The sequence below is a fragment of the Petromyzon marinus genome, chromosome 60 (assembly GCF_048934315.1).
Source record: "Petromyzon marinus isolate PM22_M1 ecotype Great Lakes invasive population chromosome 60, UKy_Petmar_22M1.pri1.0, whole genome shotgun sequence".
NCBI classification, from domain to species: Eukaryota; Metazoa; Chordata; class Hyperoartia; order Petromyzontiformes; family Petromyzontidae; genus Petromyzon; species Petromyzon marinus.
The window spans coordinates 9,229,247-9,239,801 of NC_133726.1; positions in this window are offsets into that span (position 1 = coordinate 9,229,247).

The following is a 10,555-nucleotide window of genomic DNA, read 5'->3' on the forward strand; positions in this document are numbered from 1 at the left end:
CCGGGTTACGTTCACACCCAGTCGACCGGGTTACGTTCACACCCAGTCGACCGGGTTACGTTCACACCCAGTCGACCGGGTTACGTTCACACCCAGTCGACCGGGTTACGTTCACACCCAGTCGACCGGGTTACGTTCACACCCAGTCGACCGGGTTACGTTCACACCCAGTCGACCGGGTTACGTTCACACCCAGTCGACCGGGTTACGTTCACACCCAGTCGACCGGGTTACGTTCACACCCAGTCGACCGGGTTGCATGCAACTCGGCTGCTTGCGACCGAGTCGCCTGTGCGTGGGACGTCCCTGGGACTCGGCTGCTCGTGACAGAGGCAGATTCGTGATGCTCCAGGGTCCCCGCTGGCCATGCCCCAGGGTCCCCGCTCGCGACTGCTCGTTGAGGTCCCGGACGTTGTGCGGTAGTTGCCATTCCCTTGACGCCGCACAACCACTCCACTCGGTATATGATGCCGACGTTTGGACTGGAGTTACCCACCTTGGCTTCACTTACACACAACGCTGCGCACGCAATGCACGCACGCAATGCACGCACGCACATGCACATCGTCAGAAAGTGGCGGTGATGTCCCCGTGGCGGCGCTTGTGCCAGGCTAGGTGCATATGTAGACACTCGCCGCACGCTCAAAGATATTATTATTATTGGTAGCTCCAAGCATTACGCGATCGTGTTCGAATTGTTGATATGGCAGCTAAGACGTGGAGGGGAAGCAATGACGAGGGGGTTTCGGAGCGGCTTTGCTGTTTGTTTTGGGTGCAGAAGTGAAGTTTGTAGTGAAGATCTGAAACCGCAGGGCACGTGACTCGCCTGCCCTTGCCTCTTACGATACAGGACACTCATCTCATCCGATACAGAACCCTCATCTCATCTGATACAGAACATTCATCTTATCTGATACAGGACACTCATCTCATCCGATACAGAACCCTCATCTTATCCCATACAGAACCCTCATCTTATCCCATACAGAACACTCATCTCATCTGATACAGGACACTCATCTCATCTGATACAGGACATCTCATCTGATACAGGACACTCATCTCATCTGATACAGGACACTCATCTCATCCGATACAGGACACTCATCTCATCCGATACAGGACACTCATCTCATCTGATACAGGACACTCATCTCATCTGATACAGGACACTCATCTCATCTGATACAGGACACTCATCTCATCTGATACAGAACCCTCATCTTACCCCATACAGAACATTCATCTCATCTGATACAGGACACTCATCTCATCTGATACAGGACACTCATCTCATTTGATACAGGACACTCATCCCATCCGATACAGGGCACTCATCTCATCCGATACAGGGCACTCATCTCATCTGAAACAGGGCACTCATCTCATCTGATACAGGACACTCATCTCATCTGATACAGGACACTCATCTCATCTGATACAGGACACTCATCTCATCTGATACATGACACTCATCTCATCTGATACATGACACTCATCTCATCCGATACAGAACCCTCATCTTATCCCATACAGAACCCTCATCTTATCCCATACAGAACACTCATCTCATCTGATACAGGACACTCATCTCATCTGATACAGGACATCTCATCTGATACAGGACACTCATCTCATCTGATACAGGACACTCATCTCATCCGATACAGGACACTCATCTCATCCGATACAGGACACTCATCTCATCTGATACAGGACACTCATCTCATCTGATACAGGACACTCATCTCATCTGATACAGGACACTCATCTCATCTGATACAGAACCCTCATCTTACCCCATACAGAACACTCATCTCATCTGATACAGGACACTCATCTCATCTGATACAGGACACTCATCTCATTTGATACAGGACACTCATCTCATCTGATACAGGGCACTCATCTCATCCGATACAGGGCACTCATCTCATCTGAAACAGGGCACTCATCTCATCTGATACAGGACACTCATCTCATCTGATACAGGACACTCATCTCATCTGATACAGGACACTCATCTCATCTGATACATGACACTCATCTCATCTGATACATGACACTCATCTCATCTGATACAGGACACTCATCTCATCTGATACAGGACACTCATCTCATCTGATACAGGACACTCATCTCATCCGATACAAGACACTCGTCTCATCTGATACAGGACACTCGTCTCATCTGATACAGGACACTCGTCTCATCTGATACAGGACACTCGTCTCATCTGATACAGGACACTCGTCTCATCTGATACAGGACACTCGTCTCATCTGATACAGGACACTCGTCTCATCTGATACAGGACACTCGTCTCATCTGATACAGGACACTCGTCTCATCTGATACAGGACACTCGTCTCATCTGATACAGGACACTCATCTCATCTGATACAGGACACTCATCTCATCTGATACAGGACACTCATCTCATCTGATACAGGACCCTAATCTCATCTGATACAGGACACTCATCTCATCTGATACAGGACACTCGTCTTATCTGATACAGGACACTCATCTCATCTGATACAGGACACTCATCTCATCTGATACAGGACACTCGTCTCATCTGATACAGGACACTCGTCTCATCTGATACAGGACACTCGTCTCATCTGATACAGGACACTCGTCTCATCTGATACAGGACACTCGTCTCATCTGATACAGGACACTCATTTCATCTGATACAGGACACTCATCTCATCTGATACAGGACATTCATCTCATCTGATACAGGACATTTATCTCATCCGATACAGGACATTCATCTCATCCGATACAGGACACTCATCTGATACAGAACCTTCATCTCATCTGATACAGGACACTCATCTCATCTGATACAGAAGACTCATCTCATCTGATACAGGACACTCATCTCATCCGATACAAGACACTCATCTCATCTGATACAGGACACTCATCCCATCTGATACAGGACACTCATCCCATCTGATACAGGACACTCATCTCATCTGATACAGGACATTCATTTAATCTGATACAGGACATTCGTCTCATCCGATACAGGACATCTTATCTGATACAGGACACTCATCTCATCTGATACAGGACACTCATCTCATCTGATACAGGACACTCATCTCATCTGATACAGGACACTCATCTCATCCGATACAAGACACTCATCTCATCTGATACAGGACACTCATCTCATCTGATACAGGACACTCATCTCATCTGATACAGGACACTCATCTCATTTGATACAGGACACTCATCTCATCCGATACAGGGCACTCATCTCATCCGATACAGGGCACTCATCTCATCTGAAACAGGGCACTCATCTCATCTGATACAGGACACTCATCTCATCTGATACAGGACACTCATCTCATCTGATACAGGACACTCATCTCATCTGATACATGACACTCATCTCATCTGATACATGACACTCATCTCATCTAATACAGGACACTCATCTCATCTGATACAGGACACTCATCTGATACAGGACACTCATCTCATCCGATACAAGACACTCATCTCATCCGATACAGGACACTCGTCTCATCTGATACAGGACACTCGTCTCATCTGATACAGGACACTCGTCTCATCTGATACAGGACACTCGTCTCATCTGATACAGGACACTCGTCTCATCTGATACAGGACACTCGTCTCATCTGATACAGGACACTCGTCTCATCTGATACAGGACACTCGTCTCATCTGATACAGGACACTCATCTCATCTGATACAGGACACTCATCTCATCTGATACAGGACCCTAATCTCATCTGATACAGGACACTCATCTCATCTGATACAGGACACTCGTCTTATCTGATACAGGACACTCATCTCATCTGATACAGGACACTCGTCTCATCTGATACAGGACACTCGTCTCATCTGATACAGGACACTCGTCTCATCTGATACAGGACACTCGTCTCATCTGATACAGGACACTCGTCTCATCTGATACAGGACACTCATTTCATCTGATACAGGACACTCATCTCATCTGATACAGGACATTCATCTCATCTGATACAGGACATTCATCTCATCCGATACAGGACATTTATCTCATCCGATACAGGACATTCATCTCATCCGATACAGGACACTCATCTGATACAGAACCTTCATCTCATCTGATACAGGACACTCATCTCATCTGATACAGAAGACTCATCTCATCCGATACAAGACACTCATCTCATCTGATACAGGACACTCATCCCATCTGATACAGGACACTCATCCCATCTGATACAGGACACTCATCTCATCTGATACAGGACATTCATTTAATCTGATACAGGACATTCGTCTCATCCGATACAGGACATCTTATCTGATACAGGACACTCATCTCATCTGATACAGGACACTCATCTCATCTGATACAGGACACTCATCTCATCTGATACAGGACACTCATCTCATCCGATACAAGACACTCATCTCATCTGATACAGGACACTCATCTCATCTGATACAGGACACTCATCTCATCTGATACAGGACACTCGTCTCATCTGATACAGGACATTTGTCTCATCTGAAACAGGACCCTCATCTCATCCGATACAGGACACTCATCTCATCCGATACAGGACACTCATCTCATCCGATACAGGACACTCATCTCATCTGATACAGGACATTCATCTCATCTGATACAGGACACTCATCTCATCTGATACAGAACACTCATCTCATCTGATACAGGGCACTCGTCTCATCCGATACAGGACACTCATCTCATCCGATACAGGACACTCATCTCATCTGATACAGGACACTCATCTCATCTGATACAGGACACTCATCTTATCCGATACAGGACACTCATCTCATCCGATAAAGGACACTCATCTCATCTGATAGAGAACACTCATCTCATCTGATACAGGACATTTATCTCATCTGATACAGGACATTCATTTAATCTGATACAGGGCACTCATCTCATCTGATACAGGACACTCATCTCATCTGATACAGGACACTCATCTCATCTGATACAGAAGACTCATCTCATCTGATACAGGACACTCATCTCATCTGATACAGGACATTCATCTCATCCGATACAGGACATCTTATCTGATACAGGACACTCATCTCATCTGAGACAGGACACTCATCTGATACAGGGCACTCATCTCATCTGATACAGGACACTCATCTCATCTGATACAGGACATTCATCTCATCCGATACAGGACATCTTATCTGATACAGGACACTCATCTCATCCGAGACAGGACACTCATCTGATACAGGACACTCATCTCATCTGATACAAGACACTCATCTCATCCGATACAAGACACTCATCTCATCTGATACAGGACACTGATCTCATCTGATACAGGACACTCATCTCATCTGGTACAGGACACTCATCTAATCCGACACGGATTAGATGAGTGTCCTGTATCCTGCTCCCTCCCCCCCCCCTTGTAGCCTCGCACTCTGGGACCAGTCACCTCTCTCTGTCTGGGACCAGTCGCCTCTCTCTGTGTGTCTGGGACCAGTCGCCTCTCTCTCTCTCTGTCTCTCTGTCTGGGACCAGTCGCCTCTCTCTGTCTGGGACCAGTCGCCTCTCTCTGTCTGGGACCAGTCGCCTCTCTCTGTCTGTCTGGGACCAGTCGCCTCTCTCTGTGTGTCTGGGACCAGTCGCCTCTCTCTGTCTCTGTCTGGGACCAGTCGCCTCTCTCTGTCTCTGTCTGTCTGGGACCAGTCGCCTCTCTCTGTCTCTGTCTGTCTGGGACCAGTCGCCTCTCTCTGTCTCTGTCTGTCTGGGACCAGTTGCATGTCCCCCTCCCTCTCGCGACGTGGACGTGGTGTTCAGCAGGTCCACGTCGCGAGGTTGTCCGCCACCGCCGCTCAGGGTGTTGTGGGTGGTGAGGGTGGTGAGGGTGGTGTGGGTGGTGTGGGTGGTGTGGGTGGTGAGGGTGGTGTGGGTGGTGTGGGTGGTGAGGGTGGTGTGGGTGGTGTGATTGGTGTGGGTGGTGTGGGTGGTGTGGGTGGTGTGGGTGGTGTGGGTGGTCGGGTGGTGTGGGTGGTGTGGGTGGTGTGAGTGGTGTGGGTGGTGTGGGTGGTGTGAGTGGTGTGAGTGGTGTGGGTGGTGTGGGTGGTCGGGTGGTGTAAGTGGTGTGGGTGGTGTGGGTGGTGAGGGTGGTGTGGGTGGTATGAGTGGTGTGGGTGGTGTGGGTGGTCGGGTGGTGTGGGTGGTGTGAGTGGTGTGGGTGGTCCCCTTGGGGTTCCGCCGAGGGGCTGGGTGCGTTTCTATCGCGGGTTCGTATTCGCCGTGTCAGGAGACACCTCGCCACCACCGCTGAGGACCCTGGTGCTACCCTGTTGCTAGGCGTATTTCTTTCCCTCGGGGTGGCGGGGTGGGCTTCATACTGGCCGTGTCACAGCCACATTTGCTGCAATCCGTCACTCTATTCTGGGCACCCACCCACCTGTGGTCATGGAAGGTTTTAATTTGTCATCCTAGTGCCGGTCACCCAATGAGTGTACTGAGCAAAACACCTTGTCATGTACATTTCTTTAAGGATTATTTATGGGGCTGCTTGTCACTTGCCCTCCCCCCCCAGATTCGGATCTGTCTGGCAGCGAGCCATGCCACCAACCTCCATGCAGCCCCCGGGAACGGGCCCGCGGAAGCGGATACCACAGAGCCACTTCTGAGATCCCGACTGCTTCTTGACGTGACACGCTGTGGTGCGCCCATCCTGCCGTTCGGGGGGGGGGGGGGGTGGTGGGTTGATGTTCGTTGCCTGACGGTCATAAGCCGATGTGATAATGGGAGCTGGAATTGTAACCGAATTATGCGCAGGGAACACATTTATTGAGTTGCGTTGTTGTTGTCGTCGTGCGGTCATTGGTGACCCCGGGGCCCGACCGAGACCTGAAACTCCACCACGGCCTTCGTCTCGTCGCTGGATGAAGGCCGAAACTCAGAGTGAAGTGCAGGTTACTGCTGCTGCTAGTGCTAGCGGCTATTGGTTCCCACCAGCGAGTGCAGGGTTTGTTTTTTATTCCCCCCACGTGTTTGTGTTCCCAGGTTTGGCGTTGGGGTGGATGGGGGTTCGAGTCAGGAGCTGCGTTCGTGTGTATGAACTTGAGACCCAAAGTGTGGAAAAAGGTGTCGAGGTCACACTGACATTCGACCGAGCCGCATTGCTCCACAGTCGATTGTGCAGAACAATTTATGGAGTCAAGAGTCTATCCGTAATAGACGTTCCTTTGGGTTCGATCGCGTCAATATAAATGTGTCGTTAAACCCGCCACCACCGGACGCGGCCTGTTCGTACGGGTTTGTCACCTAAACAGAACGTGCCACTTCGTTACAGAACCTGCCACTTTGTTACAGAACGTGACAATTTGTTACAAAACCTGCCACTTCGTTACAGAACCTGCCACTTTGTTACAGAACGTGACACTTTGTTACAGAACGTGACAATTTGTTACAGAACCTGCCACTTTGTTACAGAACGTGCCACTTTGTTACAGAACCTGCCACTTTGTTACAGAACCTGCCACTTTGTTACAGAACGTGACAATTCGTTGCAGAACCTGCCACTTCGTTACAGAACCTGCCACTTTGTTACAGAACGTGACAATTTGTTTTTGCAAGGACAGCGCAGCAGTGTGTTGGGGGATCAAGCCCACTGCATTTACTTGGCGGTGACGACCCGTAGCCAATGTCGGTGACAGGGCGTGCGCGCGGTGATGGCACTGCTCCAAGAGCCTCACAGCTGCAAGTCCCTGGGTTCGATCCCCGATGCGGTTTGTTTTGGCCCCGTGTCATGCCATGCTGCGTGCCACCCACCAACCACCACCAACCACCACCACCAACCACCACCCACAAAGACCAATGCGTGCAGCTGATTGTGGCTGCAGGAGGCATTCGGGTGCAATCTGTAAATGGATCGCTCTGTATGATGAGAAAGCGTGATTCCTTAGCGTTTGGCGCTTCGCAAAATTGAAACAGTGTGGTGTCGCAGATCTGACCTTCTCAAATATGAGCCGGCGTCATCAAGCTCCAGCCAGATGATGCTAGTTGTAATAACAGGCGAAACATCGTCCTCAGATTGTCAATGTTGTGCATTGGCTCTCCAACACACCAGTGATGTTGTACTAGTAACGAATTGGCACGTTCTGTTGACGTGACAACCCTTACTAGTTGGCTGTGGCGGGTCTAACAACACATTTACGCGATCTAACCCAAAAAAAACTTTTATAATGGATGACATTGGTCGTGAAAGCCTCCCTGTTAAACAGACTTTTTAATGTTCTGATATGTGCGTGCTAAAGTTTGTGTTTGTGTAAAAACTTACAATTTACAGCTTTTTGTTACTGATTTAAAAAATATATGCAAATTTGCATTTGATATATCTCTCTTTATATATATACACATCTGCGTTGTGCCAAGGATTTTTGTACAAATGTTCTTTTGTAAGTGTCTTGTTTGAACGCAACGTATATTGTGTTTTTGTAAACGCGCGATGTTAGAACCGACACCGTGTTCGGACTTGATTCCATGTTGAATTAAAAAATATATATTTTTTAAATTGACCATATATGTTCGTGGCCTAATCTGTACTTGGAGGTTAGCGCGACCGAGCTGTGCATCTGTTTGCCACGGGCGCCTGGGCCACTAACCAGCGTCACCAAGCGCCTCACCTCCCGTCCAGCGGCACACCTGTGGGAAAACTCAGAGACTTACCCCCCCCCCCGCTCGCCCGCACAACAATTTTTGCGTTATCCGAATGGTCGAGAATGTCGAAGCGGTACATCGGCGCGCGGTCGTCGTCCATGACTTAAATCGTCGGGCGGCAACCCAGCTTGGGGAGAATCGACCACTCTTTTGTTGCCTTTGTGGTAATTGTTATTTAGCGGAGGCCTTCATCCGGCAATGGATCGAGAACAGGGGGACTGTGGCGTTATTGGTTTTAATTTTGATAGCACCTCGCCCGAGGACTTGAACCTGACCCCAGCATTGTTAAGTAGTTGCCTTGACATAGTCATTACGAGCCTGCTGATGAATGGGGGAGAACACCCAGCCTCGGGGCTGCAAGCCGGCGGCTCCGTTGCAGACCGGCCGGTTTAGAACCCCCGAAAAGGGTGAGCCGTGACGGCGCGGGGTGCATGCGGTGCATGCGGTGCATGCGGGGTGCATACGGGGTGCATGCGGTGTATGCGGTGCATGCGGGGTGCATGCGGTGCATGCGGGGTGCATGTGGATCTCTCGGCAAACCTGGAGGTTGGGAGATGAAGGTGTGGGCAGAGATGCAGCAGGTGCAATCGGGAACAGGAGGAGGTGGTGATGGGTGGGACGAGTGGTGTGCAGGGTGGAGGAGGAGGTAGTGATGGGTGGGACGAGTGGTGTGCAGGGTGGAGGTGGGCAGGTGACATAGACCGGCATTGGAGTGGCACCCAGAGGTGGGCGACCAAGGGCATGAGAAGACGTCAAGCCAGACGGTGGTGGTGATCGTGGTGGTGGTGGTGACTGTGGTGGTGGTGGTGATCGTGGTGGTGATCGTGGTGGTGGTGGTGGTGGTGATCGTGGTGGTGGTGGTGATGGTGATCGTGGTGGTGATCGTGGTGGTGGTGATCGTGGTGGTGGTGATCGTGGTGGTGGTGATCGTGGTGGTGGTGGTGGTGGTGATCGTGGTGGTGATCGTGGTGGTGGTGGTGATCGTGGTGGTGGTGATCGTGGTGGTGGTGATCGTGGTGGTGGTGGTGATCGTGGTGGTGGTGATCGTGGTGGTGATCGTGGTGGTGGTGGTGATCGTGGTGGTGGTGGTCGTGGTGATCGTGGTGGTGGTGGTCGTGGTGATCGTGGTGGGACTGTGAGAACGACTCCTTGAAGGTCGAGTCGGTTGTCCACGTGCTTCAATCGCCACACGCTCTATCGTGTGACGCCGTCGGTTTTCTTGTTCTTGTTTTTGTTGTTTACACGACAGCACGCAGCAGATTGGCGGAGGCGACAACAATTTGCAGGATCGTCGCCCCGGCGTCGTGTCTCGTGGGACCGCGACGCCGCCACACGCTGGGCCCGCTCCTTTCCCCGACGACGTTCACCCACTTGGACCCCTTTGACCCTCCAACTTCTACCGCGGAGAGCAGGCGGCGGTTTGCCGCTACGACGATTGATGAACGCGCAATTTCGCGGCCACAAGAAATTGACCGGGGGGGGCAGCCGCTGGAGTGGGAACCGCGCAGAACCCCTGGCGAGCGAGTGGCGTGGCCGCCGTCGAGCGAAGGTCACGCGGCTTGATAGATCGACCGCCCGCCTCAAATGCCACGCGTGGTTGAGACTCGAGACAAACGAAGGCATTCTCTGAACTCCCGGAGGGGCCGAGATGGGTCGTGTTGCGACAACAAATGGGTATGACTCGATAATTAATTTTATGGGGTTTTTTTGCAAAACAAAAAAAATGCCATACCTGGATGCGGCGTTTTGTCACTCCACTGCTGGATGAAGGCCTCTCTCTGCGCTTAGCGTGTCGGCCACGGCACGGGGAGGTCACCATC